We start from the raw sequence: 17517 nt of genomic DNA, 5'->3' as shown, positions 1-17517 counted from the left end.
AGGATTCTCTACTTTCAATATTCAAAAAGTAGCAATTGAGATTTCCCACTTCAAAAAGTATCAGTTGAGATTCCTACAAGAAAATCTGGTTAGCCCAATTTGTCTTTTCCCAGCAGGGTCCATGACTGTAGGCCAAGCAGCAGAATGACTGTTGTTGACTTTGGTAGAAACTGCAGTGAGATCATCCTGGGTGACAGTCGTGGCCACCAGACAGCCCAGTAGGCAGGGCCTTTTACAATTTCTTTCCTTCTATTTCTTTTGGTTTTCATTTGCCTTTAAATCTGTTTTAGACAAGAGTTGGATTTTGTTGTTTTTTTTTTAACATACATTATACAACGGTATGTCTGGACATGTATAAACTTATAATTGAGTTATTGAAGCACTGAAGGGTTAAGGTACAAGGATCATGAATTCTTTGAAATACTAGAATACCCATTTTAATGCTAAGCTTGTGCTTTCCTTAGTGTCTATAATTAGAGCATGCTAGTGACAGATCCTTACCTTTTAATCCAAACCTTAAATTTCTTGTATCAAATTTTAATTGCCAAAGCACTAAAATACCATCAGAAATTTTTACAACACATTACTGTTCCGTAATCTTTTGATCTAAAAATGGTATCATTATTTTTATGTGTTAAACACTATGATTAAAGCAGATTAACTTTCTAAATTATCTGTGTTCTTAAATCTTGTGATACTAAATAAAGACTGAAATAAATACCTTGGTGATGTAGAAGACACAGCAAGCTATCATGTGCTGTACACTTTCAAAACTCAAACTTTGCTTCTTTGAGAAGCCAATATTTGGTAGTCCTTGCAAAACCACTATGCACTTTATCAAGATCTAAAAAACAGAAACAAAGGGATTTGTTTTAAAATATCAGCATAGCTTACTTTTAAATGTTCTACTCAAATCATGAATGAGTGTCTATGGCCATACCACCCTGAATGCACCTGATCTCAAATCATGAGAGCACATAGTGGCTCACAGGATAAACACTGGGAAGGTGGGCAGTTCGAGCTCACCAACCACTCCACGGGAGAAGCATGAGGCTTTGTGCTCCTGCAAAGATTTAAAGTCTCCAAAACCCTAAACAGGGTCGCTATGAGTCGAAACTAACTGGATGGCACTTAACAACTCAAATCATGTAAGTTTTAAACCAACAATTATTATTAATTATTATTGATCTATGCTTATGAAGGGCTGTACTCTGGGATAAAAATCAATACATTCAATTTTCTGATAAGTCCACATCTACAGTAACTAGTGAAGAGTATAAAATAAGGACACAAATAACAAGAAAGGAAAGTACACTTTGACTAGTATCATAAAAGATAAAGACAGCATGCTATGTAGACACAAGACCACATCCTGGCATGGGAGGACTATGAAAAACCATATGGGGGAGGATGGGACATGCTAGATATTGTACTGTGTTACCAGGTACTTGAACTACTTGTTACCTTTAAAATTAAAACCCAGCACTCATAATTCAGGAAATCAATTAATATTGGCGTTTATCTCCTAGTTGCTTTGCTTCATATGATAGGATCTTGAATTCGATCAAGAGCTAGACAATTAAGTTAAGCTTTCAATAATGTTGCACAGTTCTGAGCAATATTACAGTCAGGGAAAGTCCAGATGAAATGTCAGCTATCTATTCATCATTCAGATTATCCCAAAACACAAACTAATATACGGATGTTGGTCATTTTCAGGCACCTTAATTGTTTTAAGCTACTATTCTAACAATACTTTTACTATTGTTACAGTACACTTACTTGTATTTTCAATGTTTATGTTTTTTTAACCTCCTCTCCCTATTATCCTGACACACCATATCCCCACCACATGTTAAGAACATAATACTTTGTAGTTTTATCCAGACCCCTATAATAATACATATAAATACATATATAAGTAGAAATAGATTTATTATATTACAAAATGGAATTTATACATACTTTTCTGAATTGTACATTTCTTCCTCAACAATGTCTTGTGAAATAGTTTTCCAAGCCTACAGATATACATCTAAACTATTATTTTTAATAGCTGCATATTTTTATTTGATGCAGATCAGCCATAATTGATTCAGTCATTTTCACAGTCCCCATGTTACACAAGTTTTTATAGTTAAATTTGCATAGCATGCAGTACTGCTTATTCCCTTATTATTGTGTTTTCTCTTTGTCTCTTTTTCCACCACCAAGAATGCTGAAACACCTTTATGTGTACTGAGTTGCCAATTATAAGGAGCACCTGAGGGGGCAACTTTGAGCTGATACCCAGTGAGTATGATGTGCCCTTCTACAGGTCACAATGTCCACTCTAAATCAACCATATGTGTCTCCCCAGCAAGCAGAATACATGGGTCCCTGGAACCAAGAGGTTCCCTAATAATCCATCTTGGCCAAAAGCAAAGGTTCTTCCTCTTTCCAACTTTAACAGTAATAGGGCATGTGCAACAGCTGAGGCCTGAGAAGACTATAAAACAAGAGGCTCTGACACCTCAGAAATGAGTATCTGAGACCCTCACTGTGTGACCAGCAGACGTGTGAAGAAAATCAGAATGGGCAATGAAGGAAGGAGTAGCGTTAGCAACAGTGGCTGTAGTTTGTCCCACTGACCTTCTTCTTGTTAAGTTTCCCTGAGAAAAGATATCAACCAGAATCCTGGGGAAGCTGTTCCCAGATGGCATCAGCATATTATCTCAGTCCTACAACCGCAAGGACTGAATTTTCTCAGTTACCAGTGAACTTGGATGACGAACCCAAGCCTCAGATGAGAACCAGTCCCTTGATTTGAACGTGTTGACACTATGAGCAGAAGACCCAGCAGAATCCAGACCCCTGCCTCACAGAAACTATGAGATAATATATGAGTGTTTAAGCACCAAGTTTATGGTGATTTGTTACAAAGCACATACAACTAATACAATTCCTTCAGTTGGTCTCACCTAGGTTTTTCTTCTGAGTTACAATTCCTCCATTACCAAAATCCTAAATTTTTTGGAATCTTGGAATCTTTTTGATTCTTGTCTATTGATTTTGTTTTCTTTTATTGTTTTGGTTTGGTTTAATTCACTACTATTTTTCCCAAGATGATGCATACTGCTGCTTTTAGTATTACAAGAACACTGAAATGCAGACTGTCAATATTTAATATGGATTGCAACTGGACTTAATGTTCAAACACATTTTATGTCCTTATTTGTATTTGTACCAACATACCAATCTAAATTATTGAAATGTTTTTCAGTTAACTTACTGAAATATTTTTTCAGTTAACTTCTGAAATTTCATAGATCCTATTTTTGACCTCTTTATATGTTGTAAAAGATATAGTGCTTTTTCTTTTCCAAAATGCATAGGTAATTGGCTTTTGCAAAAAAAATCCTACTGTCTGGCTGATGGTGGTATTAGTGTGTGGGGGGGGTGTGTGGATGTGAATACTCTTACCTGTACAACAGGTACCAGAACAATATTGTGGTAGATGATAGGAGCAAGGAGGCCATAACACTGAGTCACAGCTTGAAGGGCACAGCTGGAGTCATTTAGAAAGTTGCTAAGTTCCAATGCCACTAATACTCTTTCACATTCAATTAGTCTAGCAATCTGTCAAGAAACGGTCATCGTTATTCAAACTGAACTAAGGTTCCTAATTTATGTATCTCTATAACAACAATAAAAGATGAGATAAGACTCTTGGTGTGGCACTATACAGTGAACCACAAGGTTGGTGGTTCAAACCCACCAGCTGCTCCTCAGAAACCCTATGCAGAGTCTTTATGAATCGGAACTGATTTGACAGCACTTGAACAACAACAAAGATGAGATAGAAACATGATCCTTGTGGTTTAATAACATAAATATTAGCATGAAGACAATCCAAATTCAGATCATTATCTAATAATAATGCTATGTGTGGATAAAATAATCTTAGAATTCAACTTGAATTTTTGTGAAAAAAAATAAAAGCATCATATACCACTTGTAAATGATAAGGAATCGATCTCTTTTTTTCTTTATTAAGATAAAATTTTTATTACATTTTAATGTTAAGAAAAAAATCTAACTTTCAAAAACATAAATTATAGCAAATTATTAAAATAAAACATCTCCATATTACTTCCACTTGATTAAAACAATTTTATTTCCCATTTTACAAAATGGTACATTTGCAGTAGAGCAAATTAATCTTCTATTATACACTGCTACTTATATTTCTGCCACTTAAATAAAAATTATAGCAAAATATAAAGTTAGAGTGATGAAATTAAATACCACTTAAAAAGAATAAAAGTCCTCTTTCACGCCTCCAGTGAAAGATTTCATTATTGTTCTATAAATACATATGAGATTATATACAAAGGACGCTGTATGAGTAGTAAGCAGAAACTTCTACGCAGCCAGTTATTACTAGACTGGTTCTCTAGATTTCTGCAATTCACTGAAAGGCCGTCTTTATTCTCCGACGGGCTATGATGAAGGAGGAAGCAGAATGCTTGAGCCGCACGATGCTGCTGTTTGATGTTGAGGTCTACATGACTGTGAGATTATCTTAGGCAAAAGATCATGGTTTTCCATTTTCTTATTCACAGAAACTGGAACAACCATGTGCAAAAATGTATTGGCCAATTACTTAATGAACAAGTAGATAGACAGAAAACGCAACTGCAAATAAACAGGAGGCAAAAACCTTCATTTTAAAAGTGAGTAAAGAAAGGAAAAAAGAGAAAGAAAGAAAAATAAACAATAAACTACAGTAAAAGAATAATGTAAGATGATTATAAAAACCAGAGAATTCTGCGGTCGCAGAAAGGTACTAGTGCTTTTAAGATCCGCTCTGAGAGTCCGCCAATAGGAGACAGGTTAAATTGCTGATGTTAAACAAGAAAATAATTTTGTAATTACAAATAACGTGGTAGATTTATATGTAAAAGCAAGAAAATATATCCAAGGCATGTAACTTAAAAAATTTAAAGGCAAGTTGCAAAACACCAATAGAGCACGATCCCATTCTTTAAAAAAACCAAAACTTAATGATACCACAAATTTGTCTATATATGTTTGCAAAACTTGAGAAATCATATGAAAGCAAAACCATGGTATTTCCAGGAGTACCAGGATTAAAACTGGTTTGATTTTATACATTACACATTTCTGAATATTTGAAATATATATTCACTTTTGTACACAGGAAAAAAACAAAAATAAATTGAAAAAACAATGCAAAACCATGAATACAGGCCTGTATGATGTACATGAAATCTGCATTAATCCAGTACAATCATATAATGGTCTCTCAACCCATTCACAAGCCAGAACATGTAATCCCAAAATAACACAAAGTTGAAACAACAGAAAATGAAGAGCAGCTGGCATATTTTCAGTCTCTTTAATTCACTTACTTGTTGAGATGGGAAAATTTCATTGCCTTTAATATTATCACAAAAGAGGTTTTCTTCTTTGATTCTAATGTCAGTGGTTACAAAAATATTTCTAAGAAAAAGATTCAAAAGGATTGAAGACGTCTCTGCCAAAATATCTGAATATAATCTGCAAAAAGAAATAAATAATGTTATAGATATAAAATGATTTAGCATGTGAACTCACTTTTTCAGGTTGATTTGCTCTAAAAATATCTACATACTTGTCCCAAGACAACAACAAAAATATATGATACAGTTACTTTTGTATAGGTATGGGCAATACAATGAATTTGTTGTTGTTGTTAAGTGCCATCGAGTCGGTTCCAACCCATAGTGACCCTGTATAGTTTCCGAGGAGCAGCTGGTGAGCTTGAACCACTGACCTTGCAGTTCAAAGGGCTTTGCAGTCTGGTGCATTAACCCACAGCACCCACCAGGATTCCATACAATTAATTTAAATAATAATAAATACCATCCTTAGCAGCAAGTTCACAAGTTAAGGAAATTAAGCTTCTAATATAGTATGTCATAGATAACACAAAATAGATATTGGTGAAGTTTGTGAGTTCTAATACATAAATCAATATAAGGAGATTACTGTAGATATTGGGAAGCCTGGAAAGTAGGTCCAATATTGCAATTACTGAAATTTCTGGGGAAAAAAAAGTTTCATTTATAGAAAAATTAGTCGTGGCAAAAATAAAAGAGAGAGGGTCGTAATAACTCTTCGGTTATTTCTAACGGTCTTTTCTAAATTGCAGTCAGTAGTGTCAACCATTGGGGAAAATGTGAGATCTGAAAAGTCCTCCTTGTTTGTTTTCAGTATTTTCTTCTTTGCTATGGGCCTTACTTGGTGACAAACCCTTCCTCTTAAATTTCAAGTCTATCTACTCTCTATTTCCCTCGACTCTACAAAACAGGAAAAGATCTAACACCAGAAGATGCCAGTAGACAGTAGGCATTATCGTGTTAAACTCTGAAATTATCTTTGCCAGGAAAATTTTAGTTCTCCTCTTCTTAACTCCAACTAAACTTCCTCTTTGTCCTCATGATAACCTTCAGTACTTGGCATGTACAATTAATTCAAGCTATCGCCTACTCCTGGTGTGGCACTGTGGGTTAATGCACTGGACTGCAAAGTCAGTTTGAACCATAAGGTCAGCGGTTCTAGCTCACCAGCCACTCCTCAGGAACTCTATACAAGGCTACTCAGGGTCTGAACCTACTCCACAGCACAAAACAACAGCAACAACATCACCTATAGAGCATAGTGGCTCTGTAGGATTAGCACTGGACTGCAAAGCAAAAGGTCGCAGTTTGAACTCACCAGCATCTCTGCGTGAAAAAGATGAAGCTTTCTGCTTCTGTAGTTTTATAGCCTCAGAAACTCTAAACAGGGTCACTATGAGTAGGAACCAACTGGACAGTAGTCACTATGAGTAGGAACCAACTGGTAGTTTCAAACTACCAGCTATTCTGCAGGAGAAAGATGAGGCTTTCTGCTCCCATAAAGATATGCAGCCTCGGAATCCCTTATGCAGGGTGGCTATGAGTTGGAACCGACTCCATGGTACTTAACAACAGCAACAACAACTCCAGTGGTTAGTCACTTATTTATCCTATTCATGTTCTTATTCAAACTAGCATTAATGAACATCTACTATGTAGAGGAGCTCTGGTAGCGTAGTGGTTACGAATCGGGCTGCGAACCTTAAGGTCAGCGGTTCGAAACTACCAGCCGCTCCGCGGGAGAAAGATGAGGCTTTCTACTCCCGTAAGGATTTACACCCTCGGAAACCCTGTACAGGGTCGCTATGGGTCGGAACCGACTCGACGGCACTTAACAACAACAACAACAACAACTATGTAGAAGCCACTGTTTCAAGTCCTTGAGCTATAAAGATGAATCAAATTGGTCCTTAGCTAGAAGAAGCTGGGTTTTACCACAAATTCATGTTATTCACTTATTCCCAACATCCCCTGGTTCATGTTTGTTTAGAGCTAAAGCATTTGTTCTCTACCTCATGTGCTCTTTACAGCCTCCTCTTCTTCTGCCGTATTGACCATAATCTCTTCCTCTCCACTGGCTCACTGCCCTCTAGCCTCCAAAATCCTTTCCTTGAGTCTACCCTCCTTTCAAGCTTCTGCATATTTCCTCCTCTTTGTATCACCAAACTTCAAATGAGTAGTTTTGGCTTGTTATAATTTTTCATTTTAATGTATTCCTTAGTCAATTATAAAATGGCTTCCAACCCATCATAACACCAAAATGGCTAATTCTTCAATGGTTTCCTTCACTGCGAGCTCTAAAAGTCTCTTCTTAAGTCTTGACACAACCTCTCTGAGGTATTTTATTGAACAACTACTTTGCCCTGCTTTGCACTAGTGTCTCATGCTGCTGGCCAGTCGCTTCATGATGGTGTTCTCCTAGGTCTCCTCCCAGCTCCTGCACCACTATTCTCAATACCCTACATGCTTCCATCTCCTACTTCTGTCTCTTAAATGCCCAGGGCTCGATTTTAGTTTCTACCTATTTTGCTAGGCAGTCACTTCTTTGGAGACATCATTCACTGTCAAGATTTCAAGGATGATCCCTGTGAACAATTTCAGAATCTGTATAGCTAGTCTTTACCTCTCTTCCTGAATGTCAGAACTAATCATCCAACTTCTTACTGGATATTTCATATCCACAAAGGCGTCTACTGAAAACCAAATTCAAAATATCCCCAAATTTACTAAATGTGTACCTGAAATATGTTCTTCTTATATTCCCTTTGTAAATGCCATAGGTTTTCCAGTTAACACTATAAATCTCACTCAACTTTCACATCCTCTTTCCTTCTCCACACAAGTCACAAAAAATCTTCTAAGTCCTCTCTTTCTCCCTAAAGTGCTTCTCAGATCCATCCCCTACAGAACCTAGGACCTCTGTACATGATAAATGCTAAGTATACATTTGCTAAATGTAATGGAATTATACCTTTATGTGACTCAACCAGTATTTTCATTTTTAAGCTCATTAACTTTGATTAAGGAGTCAAAGATTTTGTTTTCTTATTAACGGAATTTCAGGCATTAAGAAGGAGGTGGAGGAGATGGCTGCCATTGTTTAACTTGTTGGGACAGGCTGCAATCACACTAATGCTTACTTCTGATGTGGCTCTTGGCTTTTTGTGGTGGTGAAGTGTCATCGAGTCAGTTCTGACTCATAAAGACCAGGTATAGGGTTTCTCTCTGAGTGGCTGGTGGACTTGAACAGCTGACCTTATAGTTAAGAGTCAAAAACCAGTTCCCTTGAGTTGATTTCAACTCACAGAAACCCATGTGTGTGTGTTAGACTAGAACTGCACTTGACAGTCTTCTTCCAAGGAGTCTCTGGGTTCTGGTTAGCAACTGAATGAGTTAACCATCTGCACCATTACAGGTCACTCATTTCAGGAAAAAAGGCAGCAAATACTGAAAGGTGGCCTGTCATTTCTACTCATTATATGGTCTCTACTAGTTTGTTTGAAGCTGCTAATGACCTAATCCGAATAACCTCTCCAAGCAAAGGAAAAGACTTCTTCTTTTAATGGGTCACTCACTAGAACTCAACCTTAAGCCCAGCATGACCCTTTCTGTAACAAACACCCTCAAAAAAAAAAAGCACACTTGTGCTTTTTGGTATGACTGATATTACTTTGGTTGATATTTGATATCTTTATTATGTCATTCATTCTCTGATATTCAGAATGCATATATATACCTCCAGTGTTTTTTTCTCCCTTGATGTAGAAAGTTTCCAACAAAGATGGGACACATTGCGGTGCATATTCTTATTACATTACTTACTAGAAACAGTTTTAAATGAACTATCTTAACATGCAATCGAAAAAACAAAAGATTCAAGCTTGCATATGCAACATCTGTATTTTAATAAGCAAATTCATATTTTAAAATAATGCCCAATTACCTTCTTTGTGTGATAGTCATTATTTTGCTTAAACTAATAATGGATTGGTCATCCTGAAGTGGTGAAGCAACAAAATAATCCCAAACTGGTGAAAAAACTCTCTTAGCCAGCTCATAGTTACCAATCTGATAGGCAACCTACAACAAAAAATACATTTTCTTAGGCAATATTTTTATTTGTGATATGCCTATTATAAATAAGACTCTGATAAAGTTCTATCACATAATAATCTCACATACAGTTGTCTCCATTTGCTGCTCCGCAGTGCCATGATAAAATAAGGACAGCCACTGATGAGGTAGACAGACACATTTTGAAATCTCTTTTACTTCTAAATTGCATGGAAGTTTGCAACTCTATATGGATGTTTCAAATCCTCATAAGCAAAACAAAGATCACATCTGAACCAAACTAATTTCATTTCCATCTATCTCAGCAGCGTGCTCCATTTATTATAGACACTGTTATAATGAATAATCTGTTCCAAAAGAAACAATTGGATTTCCCAAATTCAAAATATGAAATATATTTCATTCTTTTCTGGTTCTGAGTGACAATTTCAGAGTTTTTGTGCAACAAAGGGTTCACAGCTATAAAGAGTAAAGAATATAGCGGAGAACTTTCCCAAAAGTCATAGCGTGTTTTAAGTTTAACACCTAGAACACTGGGAAAAATACATGATTCCAGTAGTGAATCCAAGAAACTCAGGGAGGGTGGGGGGACCATTAATGTATCAGCCAACATTTATCTGTTTCTTTTGAATATCAATCTTTAAAGATGTTTCTAAAAGTCAAAGTCTTTGAATATGCATATAACAATCTGAAATCTCACCAAATGAGCTATGTGCTGCTTCAAATCCTTTATGGGATCAGACAAGAGTAGAAAGTGTAAATAAATTCATTTAATTAAGTACGTAAATGACATGTTACTAGAATTATTCCATGCAAGGGACTTGGTTCTATGGCTACAGCTTTTCAAATTTGTCAAATCCATATTTATAATCAGTCAGTTAGCTTTATGGTCTACCCTGTGCTCAGCACCACTATAAGGGTAGATTCTTCAACGTATAGGACTGTTCCCAAAGTCTATGAAACTGTAAGTTACAGCAAAGAAATCACAGAAAAACTACAAAGAATAGCATACTTGTGAAGGCTATGAAAGAAAAAATAAAAACTTCATGAAAGAGGTAGAGGTGAAATAAGACATTAAGGCAAGGAGATGATCTGGATCAGCACAGAATCCAAAATTCGTCTAGTAGTGCAAATCACAACAGCGCATTTAGGAGAGACTAAATAGGGACAAATTTGAAGAAACGTGGCCAATAGTATTAAACAGATACAGCAGGGCATGATTAAAGAGGTGTTAGATATTAGGTGGAAGTATTTAAAGATGTCACGTACATGCCTTATTGTATTGAATTCTCATGACAACTCTCTGAGATAAGTTCTACTGTCATAGTTCCTTGTTTAGTGATGAGCAGACTGGGGCATAGAGAAGTTAAGTAATTTGCACTGAGCCTCACAGTCACTAAAAATGGTGGAACCAACACTCAGACTGGACAAGGAGCCACTTCTCTGGGCTGCATTTGTCAAATGAAGGGGTTGTACTAAGTAATCACTGAGGCACCATATAATTTTAGGATTTAGTAACAAAGATAATAACAGGTTATATCAAAAAGCATTGGTGAAACTTTGACTTCTTCAGAAATATTCTTGAAAAAATAATGTTGTTGATTCAAATAGTGAATATTGTAAGACAAGAAAAAACACCATGATAAAAGTAACGTTTGTAAAATCGTAAGTTGTCGTAGGCGTTTTTAAGAGTGTCATGATATAAACTAAACATACTTAAAGATGGCTGGCCTGGTAGTAAAACCCTGGTGTGGCACTATGGGTTAATGCGCTGGACTGCAAAGTCGGTTTGAACTGAAAGGTTGGCAGATCAAGCTCACCAACTGCTTCTGAGAAACGCTATAGAGGGTAGCTATGGGTCAGAACTGACTCGATGGCCCACCAGAAGCCTGATAATGATATGCAGAATAGACTTTAGAGGGGATCACATAAATGAGAAAGCACCACTGAAAGGCTAATGAAGTAATAGCTACAGTAGACATAACCTATTTTATACACAACCTTCACTTGACTTTCAGAACGCCACACTTTTGGTTTTCATTTTACCTCACAGGCCACATTCTTTCTTTCAAGTCCCCCCTCTTTTCCACAGTCTCTTTATACTGGCATGCCCCAAGGCTCAATCTTTGGGACATTCCTCTTTTCTATCTATATTCATTTCCAAGGTGGTATCATTCAGTCTTATAGTTTTAAATACAACTACCCTCAAATTCTTCTCCTGTCCAAACTTCTCACCCAAACTCCAGATTCATACATCTAACTCATGGATTGGGAATTTCCTGCCTGTGAGTTGTATTGTTGTTGTTGTTAAGTGCCAAAGAGTCAGTTCCAACCCATAGTGAGCCTGCACAGCGTTTCCGAGGCTGTAAATCTTTATGGGAGCAGAAAGCCTCATCTTTCTCCCGTGGAAGCGCTGGTAGTTTCGAACTGCTGACCAACTCGTAACCACTACGCTACCATAATGAGCTCTATAAGGTCCATGAAATCATTTGGTCTGGCCCTGCCAAGGAGACCGCAGTTCCAGTCATCACATTAGAGGTGAGTTAACTAAATTAGTTTATTAAACAATTTAGCAGGCTAATTTTTAAATTGATAATTTTGTGTGGCCCACAAATGATGTAATAACTTTTGGCAGCAAAAAGGTTCCCCATCCCTGAACCACTCAATACTTCTATCTAAATATTTAATAAATTGTTAAACTCAACATGCCCCAAACTGAGCTCCTAATCTCTGCTACCCAAAGTATCCCACTCATAGCTTTCACCATTTCAATTGATGTCAACGTTATTCATCAAATTGGTCAGCTAAATATTACAAACCATCCTTTCCTCCTAAGAAACCTCTCTACTCTCAGTTGGGTTCCATAATCTGTTACAATGACCACACAGAATAGAGACAGAACTCACAATTATGGGGTTATTAGGAAAGTTAATGGGTTACAATACAGCATCAGAAAATGCTCAGGGCACAGTTGATCCAGTCATCTGCTAGTAAAAGTCCACAGAACACACCAGTCCACTATAAGCCTCAGACGGAAAGCACTCAGGTCTAGCTCTGTGGTTCAACAAATCTAGCTCCCCTCTTAGTGCCTGAAGGCTCCCATCTCTGCAAGCAAGCTTCTTGCTCAAAGTCAATCAGGTTTATTTGCTCTGTGGACTGGGATGCCCACTACTCTGTCTCATGCTCTGATTCTTGGTTCTGCTGTTGTTGCTTCTCCAGTGTCACAGCTTCGTGTCCCTGGATCAAGGAGGTACAAAGCACAGTAATCTTAGGGTCCAAATGACATGCTCCCCTCCTGGATCTTCTACTTTGATGGTAGTAAGGTCCACCTTTCTCCTTCTGAGATGATTTATATTATACCCTTGTTTCAAGTTTTTACAATTACAATGAACTCTGCTAACATCCAAAGTTGAATGATGTCATTCTATCAGTATCTTCTCCTACCTTCTCTTACCCAGACCCAGAAGGTCAGAAGCATTCTTTACAATGTTTACAGACTATAAGACACATTAATAATCTACTATACCACAATCAGGAATTTTTGTTAGCTTTCCTTTAAAACAAAATGCAGAATCTGACTACTTTTCAATAACCAACACTCTAGCCAAACCGTCTTTATCTCTCATTAGTTTGCAGCAATATGTAGGTTCCTCTGCTTCCACTTTTTGCCCCTAATGGTCTACTGCCAACAGAGCAGCCAGGACAACAGAGCAGCCAGGACAAACCTTTGAAAAGAGAAGTCACATTATTAAACGCCACTATTCAAAACCCTCCTATGGCTGGCTGCCCATTTCACTCAGCATAAAAGTCAAAGTCCCATATCAGATCTTTCCACAATCTGCTTTCTGATTCACTGCACTCACCTTCTACCCCTCTGATCTCTTTTATTTCTGGGTCCTTCTGCTCCGGCCATACTGACTTCATTTCTCAACCATACCAAGAGTACTCTGGAAATGGTAGGGTCTCTAATTTAGCTGTGGCTTCTGCCTGGAATGCTCTTGCTCCAAGAACTACTTAGCTAAATCCTTCATCTCCTTCATGTTGCTGTTCAAATCTCACGTTTTATGTGACATCTTCCCTGATTCATCATACTTAATACCATCATCTTCCTTTGTTTCTCCCATACTTCCACTTCCCCTTAACAGACTCTGTAGTTTCTTTGTTCCATAGTGTCATCTTCTAAAATACTAGTTTACCATTTACTGTGTTTATTATGGAGTTGTGGTGTGGAGCTATAGGATAAGCACTGCACCACAAGGTTGGTTTGAACCTCAAACCCACCAGCCCCCCTTGGAAACCCTATACAGGGTCAGTCTGGGTCAGAACTGACTCCTAAGCACTTAACAACAACAACAAACGCTTATTATTCCTTATCTCTCAGTATGGCATTCGGTTCACTTTGCCTAGAAGTTTGGTGCCTGGACCAGCAGCAGCAGCATCACTTAGAAACTTGTCAGGAACCCAAATTCTCAGGCCCCACTCCCACTTAACTTACTAAACGAGAAAATCTTGGAGCTGAGTCCAGCAATGTGTGTTTAACCAGCCCTCCAAATCTTTCTGATTCATGCTCAAGTTTGAGAACCACTAGCATGGAGCAATGCCTGGCACGGAGTAAACATATTGTTATTGTTGTTAGGTGTCATCCAGTCAGTTCCAACTCACAGCTTCCTCTATACTCAACAGAACAAAACACTGCCTGGTGCTATACCGTCTTCACAATTGTTATGTTTGAGCCCATGGTGGCTGTCACTATGTCAGTGGATCTCATGGAGAGCAGATTGCCTGATACAATGTGTCACTTGATAATTCACTGTCAATCCAAGCAAAATGAAGTCTCTGACAACTTCAATCTTATCTACATTAATTACGATATTTATTGGTCCAGTTGTGAGGTTTTGGTTTTCTTTACTTTGAGGTGCAATCTATACCTAAGGCTGTAGTTTTTGACCTTCATCAGTATTTCAAATCCTCTTCAATTCCAGCAAACAAGATTGGGCCATCTGCATTTGCAGGTTGTTAATGAGTCTTCTTCCAATTCTGATTATATTCTTCATTTAATCCATTTTCTCATATTATTTTCTCAGCATATAGATTGAACAAGTATGGTGAAAGAATATAACCCTGATGCACACCTTTCCTGATGTCAAACCATTCAACATTCCCTTGTTCTGTTTGAATAACTGCTTCTTGGTCTATGTACAGATTCTTCATGAGCTCAATTAAATGTTATGAAATTTGTATTTTTCTCAATGTTATCCATAATTTGTCATAATCCACACAGTTGAATGCTTTTATATATTTAATGCATTACAAGTAAACATCTTTCTCATATTCTCCCCTTTAAGCCAAGATCCATCTGACATGAGGAGTTATCTAATCTTCATTCCAAGTCCTCTTCTAAATACGACTTGAATTTCTGGCAGCTCCCTGTCAATGCACTGGATTTGAATGATCTTCAACAGAATTTTACTTGCATGGGATATTAATTATATTGTTCAGTAATTTCTTCATTACTTTGAATCACCTTTCTTTTGATGTGCAAAAAAATATGGATCTCTTCCAATCAGTTAGCCAGATTTGCCTTTCAAATTTCTTGGCATAGATGAGTGAGCACCTCCAGTGCTGCATTCAGTTTTTTGAAACATTTCTGTTTGTAGTCCATCAATTCCTGAAGCCTTGCTTTTGGCCAATACCTTAAGTACATTTGGACTTCTCCCTTCAATTTCACTTATTCCTGATATGCTACCTCCTGAAATGGCTGAGCATTAATTGATTCTTTTTGGTACAGTGACTCTGTGTGTTCTTTCAGTCATCTTTTGATGCTTCCTTGCATCATTCAATTTTTTGAACATTGTTATTTTTGTTAAGTGCCATCGAGTCAGTTCCAACTCATGGCTACCCCGTATAGAGTTTTCAAGGAGTAGTTGGTGAATCTGAACTGTCAACCTTCTGCTTAACAGTCCAGTACTTATCTTACAGCACCACACCAAAGCTCCCATTTTAAACACAGAATCCTTCAATATTTCATCCTGAAGCTTGAATTTTTCGTCCATTCTCTCAACTTGAGAAATGCTGATTGTGTTTTCCTTTTGGTTTCCTAACTCCAGGTCTTTGTACATTTCATTATAATACTTGACTTTGTCTTCTTGAGCTGCCCTTTGAAATTTTCCATTCAGTTCTTTTACTTCATTTTTTCCAGTTGCTTTCGCTTCTCTACACTCAAACTCAAGTTTCAGAGTCTCTTCTAACATCCATTTTGGTCCTTTTCTTCTTTCTTGTCTTTTTAATGACCTTTTGCTTTCTTCATGTATGATGCTCTTGATGTCATGCCCCAATTCTTCTGGTCTTCACTCATCAGTGTCTAATGAATCAAATCTGTTCTTGAGATGGTCAAGTGGGATATTTTCAAGGTCATATTTTGGCTCTTTGTGGACATGTTTTAATATTATTCTTCTTCAGCCTGAACTTGCATATGCACAATCAATTTGTTCCATAGTTGCCCTGGTCTTGATTTGGAGCTTGATATTGAGCTTTTCCATTGTCTCTTTCCACAGATGTAGTCAACTTGATTCTTATTTTATTCCATTCAGTGAGGTCCAAGTGTACAGTTAGTTTTTGTGTTGTTGAAAAGAGGTATTCGCAATGAATAAATGGCTGGTGCTGCAAAATTCTGTTTTGCGGTCTTCATCATTATTTGTGTCACCTAGGTCATATTGTACAACTATTGATCCTTCCTCTTTGTTTCCAATTTTCAGATTCCAATCACCAGTAATAATCAATGCATCTTGATTGCATGTTTGATCAATTTCAGACTGAAGAAGTTGGTAGAGTTCTTCAATTTCATCATCACTAGCTTCAGTGATTGATGTATAAATTTGAATAATATATGTATTAACTGGGCTTTCTTGTGGGAGTGTGGTTATTCTATCATAGATAGCATTGCACTTCAGGATAGATCTTGTCAGATTTAAAATGGCCATTACCTATCCATTTCAGCTCACTAATGCCTAGCATATCCATCTAGATCCCATTTCATATTTGATGACTCCCAATATTCCTAGATCATACTTCCTGCATTCCATTTCCAATCATACCTCTTTCCCAGGAATTTGAAATCAGAATTTACAGCTAGCCTGTTGGCCCCTGCTTTTAGCTGAAAGTGGAGAGTAGAGTTAAAAATAAAAGAATTCAAAACTTACAATCTTTCCTCCAGAGATGGAGAAGTAAAAAAAAGCCAAGCTTCATACAGAGAAACAAAACTAAAAGACTTAGCACTGCCTGAATTCGGAAGACTTTCCATGATCTCTCTGTATTTCATCCAATCCTATTCATGGATTATTGATTTTCTACATTTAACATCATATTATCTACCTACTTATAGAAGAAAAGTAAAAATAAATAAGGCAAAAAAGAAGGGGAAAGTGGAAATATCCACAGAAAACCTATATTCCATAAAGAATCCTCAAAAATGTTTCCAAATAATGCAAGGATGGTTCAACATCAGAGAAATTATCAACATAATCCACCATAAAAATAAAACAAATGAGAAAAACCATATGATCATATCCACATATCAGACAAGAGGCTAATCTCTAAAATGTATAGAAAACTACAACACTTCTACAAGAAATATACAAACAACTTAATTAAAAAAAAAAAGGTGGGGGGCACAGGATATGAACAGGCATTCACAAAAGAAGACATTCATGCAGAAAATGTGTAACAAAATTCAAACTTATTTTTTTAAAAAGTTGGTCCGAGAGAGACTGGAGGAAGCTGAGACTATGGCCCTGGACCACCCTTCAGGTCTGGAAAGGAACTCACCCTCCTGTTACAATTTTCAGTCAAGCAGTAGATAGGTATATAGGGGCGACAACAACACTAGTAAGGTACACTTACCATGCAATGGTCAATCATTCAAAATCAAAAGGCAACATGTACCTGAGGACAAAGTTGAGAAAGGATGGGAAGGTGGATAGAATGGAATAGAAACCATAGG

General features: G+C 37.1%; 1 pseudogene; it reads right to left on the bottom strand.

Annotated features, from left to right (window-relative positions):
- Nucleotides 1–4790: 4790 nt before the first annotated feature.
- The window catches only part of LOC102814751, a 127651-nt pseudogene continuing 114924 nt past the window's right edge, over nucleotides 4791–17517 (bottom strand).

The sequence above is a fragment of the Chrysochloris asiatica genome, unplaced genomic scaffold (assembly GCF_000296735.1).
Source record: "Chrysochloris asiatica unplaced genomic scaffold, ChrAsi1.0 scaffold00174, whole genome shotgun sequence".
Lineage (NCBI taxonomy): Eukaryota > Metazoa > Chordata > Mammalia > Afrosoricida > Chrysochloridae > Chrysochloris > Chrysochloris asiatica.
Note: the sequence above shows the minus strand (reverse complement) of the source record. Positions and strands in the feature narration are given on the sequence as shown.